Source organism: Electrophorus electricus, unplaced genomic scaffold, assembly GCF_041902795.1.
Source record: "Electrophorus electricus isolate QZ-2024a unplaced genomic scaffold, ASM4190279v1 Scaffold364, whole genome shotgun sequence".
Lineage (NCBI taxonomy): Eukaryota > Metazoa > Chordata > Actinopteri > Gymnotiformes > Gymnotidae > Electrophorus > Electrophorus electricus.
In genome coordinates, this window is record NW_027658654.1 from 6874 (window position 1) to 26103 (window position 19230).

General features: G+C 40.4%; 1 long non-coding RNA gene across 1 annotated transcript; it reads right to left on the reverse strand.

Moving 5' to 3' along the window:
- Positions 1-1424: 1424 nt before the first annotated feature.
- LOC145655844 (uncharacterized) lies at positions 1425-16528 on the reverse strand. Its single transcript, XR_014121737.1, has 3 exons — positions 16338-16528; positions 10394-13386; positions 1425-8761 (listed from the first exon to the last, which is right to left on the reverse strand). It is a non-coding gene; the product is annotated as an uncharacterized LOC145655844 (long non-coding RNA).
- Between the last annotated feature and the right edge of the window lie 2702 nt (positions 16529-19230).

Consider the following 19230-nt stretch of genomic DNA (forward strand, 5'->3'; position numbering starts at 1 on the left):
AGGAGTAAATATCCATCAGTGCAGTAGTTCACTAGTCCCTAATGTGTACCTTGCTTTCAGGCTCAGGCATTAACACCTTTCAGAGGAATGCTTGGAAGTTATTTCTCTCTCTCTAAATCCCTCCCTCCCTCCACCTCTGTAGCCATTGCTCAAGGCGTATATCAACCAACAGCTAATGGGAGGATTATTTTTGTATTAGGAAATGAAGATTTAATTTAGGGGAATGGAAAACAAATGTTGATCATCCGAGAAAAAGATTTGGGTGGGATTTTAGCCACAAGTATATTCCAGTGATGATGGTTAATAGCTGGCTGTATATGTTATTGTTGTTAGTGTTGACAATGGATATTGCTTAACAGGCCTCATAAAGTTAATTTCGAATTCATTTTGACAGTCAGTTTAATACAGTTCAGTTTAAGGTGTGAAGACCTGATTGCAGATCTGTCTGTTATGTCTGACAGAGAAAGGAAACCCCACCCATGGCCTCACTCAGACTATTGGGATTTGTGTGCTAGAGGCCATTGCCATTCAGTAGCTCAACTGTGGACATCAAAATCTACATTCCATCTGTCTGAGGTCACACCCCTTAGCATTCTAAAGGAGAGGACAGTCACCCTGTCCAGCCTGCCAGCACCTTCACTGAGCTGAAACAGAATGCAACCATGAACACGCACGCACACGCACACACACACACACACACACACACGCACGCACGCACGCACGCACACACACAGCTCCAATCATCTTTGGAGGGGCAAATCTTTAATGGACAGTAACAGTAACAAACATAAGCCTTGGAATACACAGGGAAACTATTTAATAGTTTAAGAAAATCACACACAAAAGGCACCACACATTTGTGTTTGTGCATGTTTGTGTGTACACATGTGTTTGTGTGCGCATGCGCATGTGTGAGAGCTTGTGTGAATGTGTGTGTGTGTATGTGTGTTCGTGCGTGTAAGCGTGTGCATGCATGTGTGTGTGAGAGCTTGTGTGTGTGTGTGTGTGTGAGCTTGTGTGAGTATGCGTATTTGAGTGTGGATGCAGAAGCAGGATATGTGACTGGGGATCACTTCTAATACCTCCTCATTGTTCTGGACCATAGTTAGCATTCCAGCACACTGGCCCCACTCACTCTATGATCATTTGTTTGCTTTCCCTTAGCTTTCTGAAGCTAAGAGAAACACATTACAGATTCTTTGACTCAAAATGAGGCACTTATGGACAATAGATGATCATCTTCCACAAAGAAACACTAAGAAACCCCCCCCCCCCAAAAAAACCTATATATATATATATATATATATATATATATATATATATATATATATATATATATATATATATATATATATATATATATAATAAAATATATAGATCTATCTATCTATCTATCTATCTATCTATCTATCTCTCTATTATATCTCTCTCTCTCTCTCTCTCTCTATCTATGTGTGTGAATGCTACAAAATTGTTTATTGGCATTGATGATAGCAAGTTGTTTTTGTAATGCAGCTGTTTTATGTGAGTGCTAAAGGGCTGGTCCTTGAAAGAGCACAATACCCCCTTGTCTAGGAATGAAGCCAGAGGGTGTCAGAGGTTGATCCTCACAGGTTTCCGTATTTATGCTAAATATGCTCACACCCACTCATGGCATCAGGGCCATAGTCAAGACTGAAGGGTGCCGTCACTGACTGAATGCACTGAGATAACATAATGCCATGTCCTCAAACTCCAATAATGACACACAGGGACTAGTCAGAGGAGACAGAATCTTTAGACTTTTCCACCATCTCTCTCCGCTCAGAAATGTTAAAGGCTGAATGAACCTTTGTTGTCATACAGAGAGAAGGCCACTAGGGGCTGTGCTTATCCAGGTCATTGTGATGTTCTTTACAAATATGCCAGACTTAATCAATGACCAAGTGCAGCACTGTCAAAAAAACCCCAAACAAAACAAAACAAAATGAACGGAGGAAATTATGCTGCTCAGTATCTGCAGCAAAAAAAACATAGGCTGGATATCTACAGCAGGACTTACCTGCTTAAACTTCACAGTGACTCAGATCCCACAGGGGGATGGAAGTTCATGGCTAACAGAACCTTTGCCCCATGAAATGTAATAGAGAGCTTACACAGAGACCCATACTGCATTTATCACTTCTAGTATCACTGCAACTGCAATATAATTATTTTTATGATCTGCTATGAACATGAATATTGTGAAGATAATGGTAAAGCATCTAGGAAAAGTGGTCATGGACTCACATCAGGAGCAACATTGTATTCTATTATATATATTTTCCTACTGTATTTGAATAATTGATTTCACAATTTTAAGCTCATAGAATATATATATTATATTCCAGTTATCCCTATTAGTTATCCAAACTCCAAACAGTGCATCAAGAAGGCAAACTAACAAATCACAGACAAGTGTTCAGTATGAAAGCCTCACTATGGCAGGATTTGACATTTGAAGCACACAGACAAAAAGGGGTGCAGGAGTACAGGGAGGCCAAATCTTTGCCGCTGTGCGAGGGGCGCGCTGGCCTGCTCTCTGCAGTAGCGACACTCGGAAATAAGAATACTATTTGAATCGGTTTCTGTGGTCCCTAATTAAAGAACAGATTGCGCATTCTCTTCTCTCTGGTGACTTCAGCCTTCATGCTTTTACTGCATACCACAATCCAATTGGGGCCAAATAACCCCTACAGGAAGCCCCAAATTAGCTGTTTTTAGAGCACTGGGCTTGGGTAAATAAACATTTGGTGTGGCAGAGCAAGATGAGGGTACCAGCCCAACCAAGAAGACAAAGAATGCCCTGGCACAGTGCCAGCTGACTATTGTCAGGCATTTTACTACTTTCTAGTTGTTTCTCTTTCTCTCTCCAACACACAACAGCCTAAACATCTGCACAGACCAACAATATGCATGAAGCGTGCTACTACATCTTTCTAAATTACTACCAGTAAGATGCAATGCATTTGATATTCCCCAGATGGAGCAAAAGGATTCTCTCACTGCCATCCCTCCAGGATCTCATTAAAGAATTGAGATGTGGATTATAACCAGAGTAGCAATGAATGACTTATACTTCACTGTTCAAAAAGATTCTCTAATTAATGCTTTGCTATATTGGAGCATGCAAGGAGCAGAAGGAATGGAGAATGATCAGGGCTGAAGGCAGCATCAGAGGGGTGTTTCTGACCTCACATATCAGCCCAGAGCAGAGCAGAACATAACAATAAATGATGCTCCACTTGGACAGGCTTTAGGGACTATACTGTGTTTGTGTTCATGTTTGTTTGTGTGCGTATGAATGTGTAGATGTAGACATGTGTATGTAGACTTGTATGTAGTCTTGTGTGCAATGTGTGTGTGTGCGTGCATATGTATATGTAGACTTGTGTGCTTTGTAAAGTCTTCTTGGTGTAGAGGGGTGTGTGTGTGTGTGTGTGTGTGTGCATGCATATGTGCGCACAGAACAGCTGTGTAGGGTGACCTGGCATGTCATTCCCAGGCCACGTGGTGACTCGGATATGCCAGCTGGAGTTGTGTAGCGTGCCACTCTGTTGCAGTCAGCAGCTTTTTTCTGTCGCCATCATTTTCCAGCCCTGCTTTGTAAATGTTACTCATCTCCTATCTTAGCTCAGTTCTTAAGGTGCTCAACTAGTAATCAGAAGGTTGCCAGTTCAAGCCCCACAACCAGGTCGCCACTGTTGGGTCCCTGAGCAAGGCCGTTAATTGTCCAAAATGTATTCAGTCATAAGTGTAAGTTGCTTTGGATAAAAAGCCTCAGCTAAATCCTGTAACTGCTTTAGAATACAGAGGGCTTATTCTTGTTTCATTTTAGAGGGCTTTTTATTTCCCCTTTTTCTTAGAAGTGAACTTTGTATGACAGTATAGTACGAGTTGGCCAAGTTATTGAAGAGATATAATTACAAAATTACCATTAGTTTTGTGTCTATATGAATATATTAGGTCAAATGTATGTATAAACAACATTTATACAACATATTTTCAGTTATAATAACATAATCAACATATTTTCAGTTATAATAAGATTCAACTAAATAACTATAGTATTACTATTATGTTACCATTTAAAAGGTGTTTGAAATAAATAAAGACAACAGGCTTAAAATAAAATATAAATGAAATTAAATTAGATTAAATTAACTCCAATAAAAAGATGTAAACATTGAAGCATTATGCAGTTTTCTGCAGTATCAAAGGGTTTCTCATGCTAATTATTATTAACATGTAAGTTCTTTATGGGGTGGGCTCATGAACCATACACTTGATTCCTTGAAATTGATGACTGGATTTGTGTTCTATACCAGGTATTGCTCTGCTATTAGACTTCAAATTCAAACTTCACATTCTTTGCTATTATATTTTTAATGTGGTTTCCATTTTTAAAAATGTCTTTCTCCTCTCAAACTTAGGTGGCATAATTCTCACAACAGCATCCTCAGCAGTGGTCTGAGAATCGAATTTTATCATAAAATCCCACCAATGCCAGCTTGGAAACTTTTCTTTGTACTTTCCAAGCATTCTGCTCTTTGAAGTCTGGCTGGACACTCTTCAAGGTGCATAAAAATAAAATCCATCTATCAGGGCTTTTTCTGCCACCATACAGTCCTCTTTATTCTAGTGGCAGACGACTTCATCTAATTATGCACAGATTTCTCTCATCTCCGGAGAAAGACATGAGGACATTGTCTGTGTCCCATATCCCAAACTGCAAGAGGACAATGACCCAGACATTCGCTACACTCTTTTGACTTGCAGATTAAAATAATTGCGCCCAGCATTAGCAGTCACTGATACAATGTTCAGTAAGTTCAGTAAGTAATACGGGGAACAGTCAGCCATCATGAACACAAGGTTAATTTTTAACCACAAAAATATGGAGTATAAACACACACACACACACATACACACACACAATGAAACAGCAGAATTTAAGGACATGTGGGTGTGTCGGGTAAATCTGGTAACTGAGGGGAAGGGAATGTTCTGAGCAGAGGTGATGACTCCCAACACATGCCTACTGCTCCATGCCTTCCACATCCCTCCTCCCAAAGCGTGTGCGTGCGTGCGTGCGTGTGTAGGCTTCAGTCTGTGTTTAAATTAGTGACAGGTAGAAAGGAAAGATAGAGGTCAAGAATTAAAGTAGGTGAAAATGTGTCTATGTATGTGTGTACATGTGAGCTCTGTCAAACATCAGGCTAGACATTCCACCAGAATTTTATTTAATGACCGTATAAGTGTTGAATAAACACCACAGAACAAAACCTTCACCTTAAAGGCACATGGAACCATACGGAAGATCAGTGTTGCTCACTGTGCCAACCCAGGAAACTCAGGCTGCCTGAGTGAAACACTCCCCCTCACCCACAATGCCAATTTACACACTGGCCCCTCAATAAAGTTCCAAAAACGCCACCAGGGAAATGAGGAACAAAGGTCTTCATTTTCAATACAAAATATTCTTTTGCATGTAAAACTACATTGCCGGTTTGACAGATGCTTTCTTTCAAGCAACTTCATAACATGACAGGTAGCATGTCTGAATATGGTCATTATAGTGGACAATCCCAGGATTGATCAGCTTTAATAGAACAGTGGCAGTTTCAGTTAACAAAGCAGGTCACTTGCTCTTTAAGAACAATGCTGTCTATAGGAAGGAGAGAGAGCAGGTGAGGAAGGGCAGCTGTTTGTGTCTGATATCCGAGTGCTTTTACAGTGCTGCAGGTCAAGCAGGTTATACTGGGATAGGGACTTGTCACATAGCTCATGTCCAAAGCTGACGTCTGCCAGTCAAGCATGGCTCACATGCAAAAGTGAGGGCATGGAGGATCAAATGCCACACAGGCGAGAAAACACATTAATCATTTAACTACGTGACAATGTAGGATGACTAGAACAGTGTAGCACTACAGGTGGTTATACTGCAGACCTCAGCAAAACACCAACAATTTCACAGAAGTTTACTCTGACAGTGCACACACACACACACACACACACACACACACACACACACACACACACACACACACTTTCCTGCATCATCCTCTCTGGGAGTATATAATTAATGCCACAGTGAAGCTTATCTTCATAACAGCATGCACACAGACACTATAAGAGTAAATATGAAAGTATGAGGGAGTCTCTTTCCAGAAATTCCTAATAAGGCTAAGATCTCCTCTATGCTGCTCTATGAGCTTTGACCTGGGTTATGTCAATGGAGAGCAATGATAGCAGTAGCACACACACACACACACACACACACACACACCATAAAACACAAAACAAAACAAACAAAAAAAACCCCATACATACATACCAGTCAATATTTCTTCACCGAGCAAGCTTAATACAGTACCAGTAGAGCACAGTATCTCTAATTCAGCACACTACTACCCAGCTATTGAACAAGAACGCCCTCATAGTAATGAGATTCCCACATCTAAACACTGCCACAATAGACACATTCCCAAATGGCTGTATCAGATGGGATGGATGCATTCATTATAATGTAACTGTTTTATAACTGGACTCTCACTGACTTGGTCATTATCTTGGTCAACATGGTACCCCCATATCCCAGTCTTGGTTCAAATGTTTCAAGAAAGAGGGAGAGAGAGAGATTTAGTAGTAAAGGCTGCTCTTTCAACAAAACCTCCAGCAATCTTGTTATACCAGACTTGGGAGGTGAAAGGGAAGTATCAAGGAGAAGAAAAGCAGAGTTTAAGACAGACACTGACATCATCAAGATCCTTTAACAGTCACTTAAAGCCAGTATCACAAGATGGGTCATCTACCTATAATTTGTAATTTATCTGTGACAATCATCCTGGATTAAAATAATCCTAGATAATCTGGGTTCTTGCTCTGTCAAGGCATTTATATCCATATATGATCCTGCTACGTGTAAGCATGCCGTCAGCATGTAAATCAGAAACAGGAGCTGGATTCGTAGATTGATCTGGAGAGGTGCCCTGTAACCAAAAACTTCTTTATTTCATACACTGCATAGCACAGGAGGTCAAATGTACTATGCAGACATGCAAATAGATACACTATTAACCAAGATTTTAAACCAAAACACCGTAACTACTTTCATGTCTCTAGAAGTTCTGTACCCATTCTTCTGGTGAAACACTTTCACCAAAATTATTATTTTAACAAAAGTCATTATCAGACCACAAGGCTATCACTTCATTCATTCCATGGCCAAACATTGCAGGGATACAGATAATTTCTCTGTATTTATGCACTATATCAAAGCTGTAAAAACAGTGACCCCAGGCCAAATATGAGTCTTTACGCCTATTGGTTTAGCAGATCAGCTGTAAACTCTTGGGCTTCCTTATAACTCAGTCAGCAACAATCATATACATATCTACTGTATAATCATACACACAATACCAACTGATGAGAAAAAGATAAATCTAGTATAAAATAACAGTAATAGATATATTCTATTTATTTGTCTACTTTACAAAGATGCAGTAGTGTTTGAAGTGCTCTGTGGGTGACCATCAAGTCTGCCTTAGATCTCAAAATATCTCTTTAATTGGCAGGCCAAACATGGCAGGGGCTATGTATGTGTTGAGTATTTTAAACCCCAGGGGGAAATAAAACAGGCATGCATGGTGTAAACCACCAGGGGAAGAGGAGTGAGAGAGAGAGTGTAAGAGGAAGTACAGGAGAGACGGTGTATGGATAGGGGACTTGGGTAATGTCTACCTCCCCTGCTTCCACACAAAGAGAGAAAGAGAGAGAGAGAGTGAGTGTTATAAGAGGAAGCCTGTAAAGAGAGATAGACTTGGTTTCAGACAGGCACAATCACATCAAATGATACACATAAAAACAGCTCTAGTGTAAAAAGACTCTGAAACCGTTCATCCTTTTTAAAATTGTATGCTAACCACTTGAGGACCTTTTGTTGAACAGTGTAAAATATACTGAAAGTACTACACTGTACATTGAAGAGAATCATTTATAGGTAGAAAATGCACACTGTCTGTTAAAACAAACAAACAAACAAACAAAAAAACTAAACACACTCTTTTGGTATAATAGGATTTCTTATGTTAATTTTCATGAGAGGCTCCTTCAACATATTTGGAGCAATATCCTGGAATTACATTACCATAGCAATTGACCAACTGTACCTCTTAAAATTGTGAAGCACCATTTGTGTTTGGATAGTGTACCATAACAAAGCACCAAGCCGGACAAAGTGATAGAGTGTGTGATCTCAGTGAAATTGACCACAAGAGACACAGACACATATGCATTATTTGCAAGGAGCATTTAGACAGCAAACTTTTTCTATTATCTGGCTATAAGTGGCCAAGTAGTAGCGCACATGTGAACAATTATGGGATCTAAACTAGGGTGTGCAGTCCATCAAACACAGCCTATATATGACATGAGCATGTTTACCATGAAACTAAACCAGTAAAATTGTACATTTATTGTTTCACTATAACAAGAAATGCAGCATCTACAGAATAACCCTTCACACATAAAGCCAAAAGAAGCCTATGTGATGTCAAAGGCTATGCTCTAGAACAGGTGGAGCTCTGGATGTTTGAGTCAGAGTCTGATTAAAACTCAGTGTCACTGATCAGGCACGGGCCCCGGCTGGGGGATGTCCCCACTCAACCTAAACAACAGCAGGAGCGAGGGGGAAGAGGAGGAGCCGGCAGAGGGACCCAAGACAGGAGATGTAGATGGAGTGCTAAAAAAAGAGAGATGAGATGGATTGCAAGACATCTCAGAAGATCGAAAAGGAAACTAGGTGAAGAGGGACAGTGGTGGACATGTGGATTAGGAGGGAAGACAGAACAGGAAGCCAGTGATAGAAAAGGAGTGGTGAATGAGTGAGCGCAGGACAGAGAGAGAGGTGGACTTCCAGAGATGGCGAGTTCATAGCTGGCGTGCCTTAATAAGGAGATCAGGTACCGTTGGCAGCAGGAGAGAGGTGGAGAGAGAGAGAGAGAGAGAGAGAGAGGGAGGAAAGAGAGAAAAGCAAGAAAAGAACGCCTCTAATATAAACGCTTGCTTTCTTTTTCCTCCAGTCTGCCTCCTCAACACACAAACACACTGAAGCACACTTGCACAGACATGCACAAACACAGCGTAGAACACAGCCACTGAAAAATTATTCAGCACAGACCCCTCCACCCAATGAGAACAGAAGTGGGGCGATATTTATAGAGGAAGCCTTAACACTCTCTCCCCCATAACCAACTGTTTAGCCCCTCTGAGACCAGGAGGAAGATGAGGAAGAAGATGAAGATACTCTAAGGTACAGTAGGAAAGGGTGCGAGAGAGATAGGGAAAGAGGGAGAGAGAGGGAAAGAGAGGAAGATCAAGAGAGAGCTGGAGAGACAGAGAGAGATCGATCTAATCAGGCACCTTTTTATGCATTATGTTACACAGAAGTGACTAATTAGCTACAATGTCTGGACCTAACTTTCACAGTTATCACTTGTTTATTTCGATGTGTTCAAGCAGCACAAAGTGTTTTTATTCTACAACAGCAGTTAAAAATTAGGTGATGAGTAGAAAACACTGTTTTCAACTATGACCTAAAAAGCACCATCATGCTTTACCATCACAATAAATCCCACATGTGATATGATATGCACATTAAATGAGATGGAAGGTTGAGCAAATTTAGATGTGATAAAGTACATTGAAAGGCATTGAAGAACCTGGAAAGCAAAGCAGATGAAAATCCACTCTGGACCAATGTAGACTGTGTACAAATGAAGAATTTAAGACCAGATTTGGTGTTTTTAAAAGGAACATATTCAGTATAGCAAACAGAAAAGATAATCAAATCAAAAACAACATGTGCCAAATGACCAATTCTGGTAAGAAAACATCCCATTCTTTAAAAACGAACTGCTTAGAAACTGATGAGAGCAGGCATAGCAAAAGCCTGCTGTGCTCAAGAGCTCCCTGGGCTTCACGTTTTAAATATTGAAATAAAGCCCTAGGGTTCTGTGTCTAAGGGATGACCAAACCAGAATGGGCCTTCCACCGTCTCACTCAGACCGTTATTTACTGCAGTATCGTTTTGCTCAGGGCAGAACAGCATGAGCACATGGCCACAGTTCATAGAGGAGCACTTATGTGAGTGCACTATGAATGCTTCCAACCTTCACTGAGAGACCCAGAGACAGAGTGACAGCAAACATGTGTGCCAGTCAGTTTAGCACTCAATAGCATGATTAGTACTCACGCACGCACATGCGCGCACACACACCCACGCACGCACGCACGCACACACAAACAAACGCACACACACACACAAACAAACGTACACACATCATCATCGCCCGCACTCCACTCTCTTCTTTACCTTTATACTTCTCTCTGACGTTCTCGTAAGCCTGAATGAAGTCCTGCTCGTCTGCATTGGGTGGGAGGCAGAGGGGCTCATACATGGCCATGGTCCAGATGTTTGTCTGGACGCTGGTCCGAGTGCTCTTGCTGGCACTGGCGTGGACGCTCACCCAATTCTCTGTTGTGTCCTGCTTGTCCCGCCTGCACTGTGCTGGATGAGGTGGATGTGTGCGTGAGGCTGGGTCAGTTGGGGAGACAGTGCTCAGACTCTGCTGGCTGGCAAGTGTGTCCTCGCTCCAAACTTCATTCCAAAAGGCAGCAGTAGCAAACCACGCCCCCTAGCCTCCCCCAAACCTCACCGTGGCTGGGAAATACCAGCACACCCAGCAGAGCCCGCCCCCTTAAAGACACACAGAGCCCATATCCTCTGCCTTGATGCGTGACTGTGCATTCACACATACAAGTGCGCACATGAGCATAGCACAGCTTATAGAAGACACTGCAACAGGCACAAATGAGTGAGCAACACATAAAAGCCCACACAGAAACACATAGCACTTTCCATACCAATGACATCAAATGTCTCCATAATGAGTTTAAGAGTGAAACTCATTCAGTCATAATTTCCATACTGCATACATAAAATAACCTAAATACACACAATACTAGAACTGTGATTTATTTCATGCAAAAATACTTATAAATTACACAGCTTTATATAACTTTATATTTAGCATGTAGCTATTTCTAATGGACAACTGAAGGGAGAAATACACTAACAATGTTAGACTGCTGTGCTGGGAGGTTCTAAGATGTTGTATGCTGAGCTGGTGCAGTGGGCAGTCTGATACAGGAATGTCCTTGACATCCTTACAGAATTTCAGGAGAGAAACACTGAATATTCACTAGGGAATATTCTCTAGGGAAAATGAGCTCAAATATGTCATCAACTTACAGAATGCGCCATGTTCTGCCTCTGCTGTATATCAGATTATGAATTCAATGCATATTATTGTTCAGAGTCAGATGGTGGATTTGATAAAAGTACAGTGGCTTCTGTTTTCTAGCATTAGGTGCTTTAAGCCTATGTTGTCCATATGTTCCATGACCCAAACACCATTTCCCGTTTTCCTTCCTGTACTTTCCCAAAGACGAGCTACAGGCGCCCCTTCCCACCTCCCCCGGAATCCCGACAACCTCACATACTTCCACAGGAGCAAAGCTCCTTCTCACAGAGCATTCCCAGTCATCTCACAACTCTGTGTGGTTTCTCCACTGGCAAACTAACAGCTCAGAGATTTTCCTGGAGGGAAACACGATAAGTCCAAATGGTGAAAAAAACAGGAGCTCGGAACTCTAGCCACACTCCCAGCCAAAATGTGGATGGAAACTGCTTTTCACTGCCATGAGCAACAGCTTTTGAAAGAAAAAAAAAATTAAAACAGACAACCCAGCAGGGCCTAATGTGGCCACAGAGCCAGAGAAGGAGCAGGACAGGATGGGATACTGTCTCTGCTATAAAAGGGTAATTTAAGTGCACAGCATGTTTCTCTTTATTGTTTACAATCCCCTCCATCAGTAGATGGAAGTAACAACTCTAACTGTATCAGGACCAAACCCAGGAGGACATATGTGAACTTATCCACTCTACAAGGCCCATTCATAAAACTGAAAAATTGTCAGCTGGGCAGTGACATGGGAAACTGCAGCTGATCTAAGTGAGCTTATTTTTAGAAGGAGGCTAAGTGTCGAATAAGGAAACGAGAGGCCGTTAGTGTAAATGTTTAATCTTATGTGTGACTAAAGTGTGCAAAACAACACAGTGTTTGATTCCTTGTTTAACTGTGAATTTAGAAAAGCAGTCTGTTTCTCTTTCTGTGTGTGTGTGTGTGTGTGTGTGTGTGAGTGAGTGAGTGGGAGAGAGAGCGTGAGAGAGAGAGTGAGAGTGAGAGAGAGAGTGTGTGTGTGTCCTTCACCAAGGCCCAACTTGCATTCTGCCACACAACAGCAGGTGGATATGGTAGTGAGAGAGCATTATTCCCGGCTTACGTTACATAGGTTATAGGAAGTGTAAATGTGTCCGTGGCCCCTGGGGTTTCTGAGTGCACGCTATGCACACATAAGCCCTAGAATCTCCTCATCAGTCATAAAATTCAGCCGACCAGGGCATGAAACGAAACACATCCATCTTACATGAAGACTGCTGTGATAGCACAACAACACCACCTGCATCAACCTGAGAATAGAGCATGTCTGCCTTGACCTCTGACCTCCCTATGTCCCTCTACACCCCTCAGCCATGCTTATCACTGAAGCCCCACAGTGTATCTGTAAGGTGGAAATGAATGAAAATTTATCACAACTCTGTTGCTTTAGGTAAACTCCACTATTCAGATAACTCTGTTAATGTCTAAACCATTATAACCCAAAAACATAGAGCAAGAAACACATAACTCTGAAAAATAATAACTCTTGGCTGTCAGAAACATTAGGGAATGTGAAATAAGAATGAATGAATGGATATGAATGTTAAAATATGAATGAACCTGCAGTGTGAGATAAGCCCTACAGCTAGAGGCTCTCTAGAGAGAGAGTAAAAAAGCAAAAGGTGTGGGAAACTATCCAAACTTCAAACGGAAGCACACTGGAGTGAAGGAGACTAAGCAGAACATATTGTCACACTATCTAAGAGCACCATAATTTACATGGTTTAATATACATGAGCACCATAATATACACTGAGATGTAATGGCTAAGCTGAGGTTTACTCTTTACAATTAAAACCGAAAAGAAAAAAACTTGTAAGCAATGCAGTCATAAAACATACTATATGGCACCTATGACAGTAGATTTTAAACAGTTACTACTGCACACACAAAGCAACAGACTGTTACCAAGTACACAAAGAACATGTGCTTTTAAAGCAGATATAATGAAGATAGAGCATGTACATCACAATCACGAGGGTGAGAGACGCAGTTTGGAGCATAAAACAGCATCTTCCTGAGGCTGCATGCCAAATATAACACATACACATACACACACACACACACACACACACACACACACACACACACACACACACACACATTTTCAGTCTCTGCACTTAATAAGAAGTATAAAAACACTGGATTGGAAGGAAGTGTATGAATTGTCCCAGAGTGAAAATTTGCTGCTTGCAGCAATGCTAACATTGTAGCTCTATTTCCTCAAATAACCTTAAGGATTTTTGTAGTAAGTTATAGTAATAAGTAACAATTTCATGGTTGAGGCCACAGAATAGGAAGCAGCTCTGACAATAATTTTAAGGACATAATTCAGCAGAATATTTTAATAACTTTGAGACTAATGTAATGGCTACGGAAAACCGATAATTCTCCATGGATAAAGACCCTAACAAATACTGTAAAAGATGAAAGATTAAAGCAACTGAGGGATCAATTGCTAAAACAGATTTCTCAGTTGTACTTGAGGAAGCTCTATGCTGACATCTGGTGGTTGCAAAATGAACATCAATTTTTAAAACTTTATACCATACAACAAATAATAAATGGACCAGTGCAGATTCCCTATATGAGCAGAAATATCAGAAAATTCAGGATAAAAACTTTAAGTTCACAAATACTCTATATAATAGTTTCTGTAATGGTGTGACAGCACAAATATCACATTACAAATCGCACCTGATTCATCTGGAAAAAGACTTGATAACCAGTGAACAGAATCAGATGTGTTACAACAGCACAAACACTAAATGAGCCATTGAAGTTAAAAACAATTCATCAGCCATTTTCTATTTTTGTGTAATCCGTTATTTAAATTTTTTATTTTGTACAAACTTTACATTAAAATGCTAAACATGCTTTATTTAGGCTTACCTTACTTCATTCATGTGGCATTAAAAAAACTTGTAATAGTGTTTTATACTATTGTTTTTATTTTAAAGAATGTGGGAGATCAGTATATGGATATGTATGGTTTTCGTTGCAAGATCTCAAATAATGCAGTAGAGAAGCACCTAGTGAGTGGGAGTGAAAATCGCTGGCCTAGCCCAGGAAGGTATAGCTGTTCTTCTCCAAGGCAGCTGGCCCACATCCTCCCACATTACGCTTTTATTGGTGTATGCCGATTGTGTGTGCGGCTAGGGGCCATCACTGGCATCTGCTTTCTGAATTTTGAAATGGCCCCACCACTCACCAGGCTTTTAGTAGGTTAAGTAATGATTTGCTCAATAATACGCACGCACACACAGACACACACACACACACACACACACACACACACAGCCAGATCAGATCAAACAGAGAGCCCTGTCACCAAGTCATCAATAGCACACTGTTATCTGATATGTCTGTGTCAGAAGGAGGCCATAATAACCAACACACGGCCACTGGCTACAGCTCTGACAAGAGCCACATAAGGAATCAGTAAGCAAACAGTGACGGTTCTTGGTAAGTATGCCTGGACAGCATGTTCAATATACCATAATTTATGCAATATGTGGCACTTCTGGTGCCTTTGTTCTGTCTTTGCCTGCCAAACGCTATCAAGGAATATGAGCTAGTGCAGAGATTTATTAGGAAGACAGTGTGTGTATCACTGACTTCAGTAAGGACATTCCCTCATTCTCCTTCTCTTTTCTATCCCTATCAGTCTCTCACCCGGCTACTGCAGACTGTTTCTGGTAACAGCTCTGCAAGGGTTTCTGTTCACTGGTGCAGTGAAACAGTAGCAGCAATGGGCATACATTAGTTTGTCATCCCTTTAAGAGAGATTTACATGTTTCCAGTGATATTAGTTAATTGCAATTTCAAATTGATTTCATTGCCACATAAAATGTTACTTACAAGGACTTTTTCTTGGCAGTTCACAGTAACTATATAGTAAAATATAGGAGGAACATTTTAACAAGGTAAAATTAAATAACAAAAATCCTGAATTACAAGTTTCATATCCCTTAAATAAATTAACCCTATAGCAGCAGTAAAATGTCAAACTAAGACTAAAGTATTAAAAATTGGGACAGTATCACTGAGAAGAGCAGGGGTAGGAACTTAGCTTTAGAGCTTTTTATCTACCAAAATATAGTCTGTATACAAAACCTCCACTGGGTCCATGTCTGGTCTTTATGGATGAATCTGAGTGTGTGTGTGTGTGTGTGTGTGTGTGTGTGTGTGTGTGTGTGTGTGTGTGCTGACTCATGCAGTAAGAATGAGAAAGGAGGCAGCACTGATAATGTACCAAACTAGCTGTCCTACTGCAATTCGATACCCAGATTAACCACATCCTTCACTGACACACACAGTTACGGTGCGAAGAAGATACAAGGTGAGAAAGCACAACATATCTTGTAATGTGATTATGTGACGCCAAGGTTTGTTAAAGGTCCACATGAAGACATATACCAGTATATAGCATACAGCAGCTTGTAATAGCCAGCAGACTAACTCCATGAACTGTGCATAGGAGCACTGGTGACATCATTTTATGATAACATGAACGTAAACATCATGTGTTTCTGACTTCACTACCATCATGCTTCATGTCAAAATGTGCTTCAGAACAGCTATTATTCAAACGCTCACATGGCTAAACACACCATTTTTCAGTAAAACAAAGCTGTCTATGACAGCACTGAACGTCACTTTTTAATTAATATCAAATGAATAACAACATGAAAACAAACTACATTATATCTACCTGTGCACATTTGTCCTTACAAATGACCTATACAACAATCACACTTGTCTGTTTTTGAATAACTTGCTCTATGCTATATCTGACCATGATAGGCCATTAAAACGACAGGCCTAATTCCCTTTTGTTGAATTTTGATTATTCTGTTGAAGTGGCACTTCCTTATTGAGGCACCCTTGCATGGTCATACTAGTGTGGCAGAATATGCTAAGAAGAGTTGGTCAGACATAAGGTCAGGGATCTGAGGGATCTGAGTGGCCCACCTGCAATACGGATGACGGCCCTCTCAGCAGGGTCCAGCACCTCTGCCGAGGCAGACTTGGAGCGTTTCACCCTCTGGTGTTTGGGCAGGTTCCAGGGCAGTGTGTCTCCAGGACAGGGGGAGACACTCCTCTCACTGGAGCTCTCCTCCCTCACCGCCAGCTCCCGAAGCCTCTCCCTGCGGCCTGTAGCCATCACCTGGGACACGGAGAGAGAATCATACAGGTGACACATGCACAGAAAAACGTCCACGTGCATACCAACACGTGTGCTGGCACTTCTGCCTTCTCTTGCCTTACAAGAGCCAAAAAGAGCCATATCTGCTCTACTCACAAACTACTAAATACATTTCCACGAGACACATAAATCCAAGTACACACTTACAATCAAAACGTTCAGTGCTTACATCGTACACAGACCAATGGTTCACTGGTTGTTTTACTGGTTGTATTTTTCCACAGTAATCCACAATGTTTCCTCAAAAGCAATCTAAAGAGCAGCTAGAACATCATCCATTACATCTTCCATATATCCACCCTGCTCTCTGTGTGTATTGGCCAAGCTCTGTGATGCATGCAGACACTGTCTGTCAGTGGGCCAACTGTCATGTTTCATGCAGGACAAAGAAGATGTCTGACCTTGTGCCATTATTCAAGCAAGGTCAGTAAAGACATGTATCAAAGGTAAAATACTCAAACTCTCACTCAAGTTAAATGATTAACTACAGAATTCTCCAAGTCTGACTAGAATATTTCAAACCATTTGCACAAGTCATGGGCAGTAATGTGGATTGAAGTAAAGCATGTTTGATAAAAGATTGGCACACAAAATAGACATAGGTTTGAACTACAGACTTAATTTATGTAAAATGTATGTGTGTTATGTATGTATGTTTTTTTAATGATGAATGTACTGGAGGACTTTAACCATAGCATGCAAACACTCTACACTCTACCCCATAAGTGATGTGTCGAGTGCAGAATTGTCTTGAACAGACATGCTGTCATTCACTCAATTACACATACAAATTCATACAACGGAAAAATGCTTACAGATGCAATAGCCATCGTGTATCTGTGCTGCATTTTCAGCTGAAATGTCATGTATTCCTGGACTCACACACATAGTTTGTATGAAGGTAGAATCAAACTACATCCTTATACTCAAAGCCTCTTTGTATGATCTAAACTAAAGAACAGACAGCTTTGATAAGCTGGTTAGGAAATGTCAAGGCATCGGGACTGTTTGAACAGCCAAATGAACATCACCTGACTGTCAGGAGCAGTCCAGTCAAATAATGCGTTTACTCATAATGGTAATAGCAGGGTTGGCCTGGTAGTGGCATGTCTCGCATCAGAGAGACAGTGTCCTACTAGTAGCAGGTTGACTATTCCACTGCACAGTGAAATGAACTATTTCCTGATGTCTGAAAGATTCTGCATCACTTTATTCTGCATCACTTCATTCATTTGTATTATCTTGTACCACTTACCAACATACTCTTAAAAGTGGTAACGGCATACTGACAGACTGGGTTATAAATAACATATATTATTTGAAAAATACATTCTATCCAAATACATTAAGAGTCTATTTGGAAATAGCCTTTATGTTTGGCTTATTGTAAATGAGTTCTGTAAGAGCACTTTTAGGCTAAATGAATGCAGAGATGAACACAAATGTACTACATCAGGAAATGTAAACACTCTTGGAGCCACTAGAGAGGTTCCTCAGTACATGATCTAAATAGCTAATTGTGAGTATTAGTGTTATGTTGTGCGAGTGCTATTGTAGTGGATGTTTTCAGGCTTGCAGGTGTAACTTGAAAGGCATGTCAAATTATAATTAATAATTTGAACTGTAACTTTAAAGTATTAAAGTATACATTTAGCAATCACAGCTGCAGTTTTATGTAAGCTCTGTGAATCTAGCTTTTCAGTTCTTATTTTGCTAGGATTCATTATGTACCTTAGCTCAAGGTTTTACCTGGCCCTTCCAAAATCATAACACACAAAAATTAACAAAACACACAAAAATTAAAAAAAGAAAGTTACTGAAAATAAAATAATTTTGACATACAATGGACATACAATAACATGCAATATATCTTGTATAATCCTGTACAGTATCAGGGGATGGAGAAATTCCAGGTTTTATCATACTGTAGTCAGACACCAGACCAGCCCATAACATAGTGAAAGTTATAATCTCAGTGAAAATATAGCTTAGACCAATAATAGTCTAGTTAAGTGTTTCCTAGTCCCAGATTTGGAGTACTTCTGCAAAGCACTGTACAGTTTAGTGTTTGTCTTGTGCCATCACACACCCATGAAGGGCTTGACAGGTAACTTGAATATATTCAGGTGTGGTGGAGTACTGTAAACACTAAAGAGTTCTGTGAGGTACCTCAGATCCCATAATGGGAAAACACTGTTCTAGCTTTGTCTGACAGGCTTGCTTTACCTGCAAATTATCTAAATGTCATCATGCATTAACCATGCATGATAGCTGATTACAGCTGCCTATATATTTGATGATTTCAAATGAACTCCTTGCAGTTGTTTATAGATAACAACGTGTAGTCCATAGCTTTCCTTAGCTGCACAGTATACATAAGGCATTATAGCTTTTGATATCACTTTCTGTTGCTTTACATGAAAGTTCTTAAGACAAGCATCTGAGAGCCAGATATGTATCTCCAAGGCTTCTAATTATGCCTGTCTCTGAAGCCCATACTTGGATATGTATGGGACGGGCAGAATTAAGGGACTTGTTTATTAAGAGAAAATAAATATATGATATATAACAAAAACTTAAAGCAGATAGGAACTGTATCAGAGACAAAAGGTACAGATTCCAGATTTTATCTTTTTTTCCATATTAATTTGAAAAAAA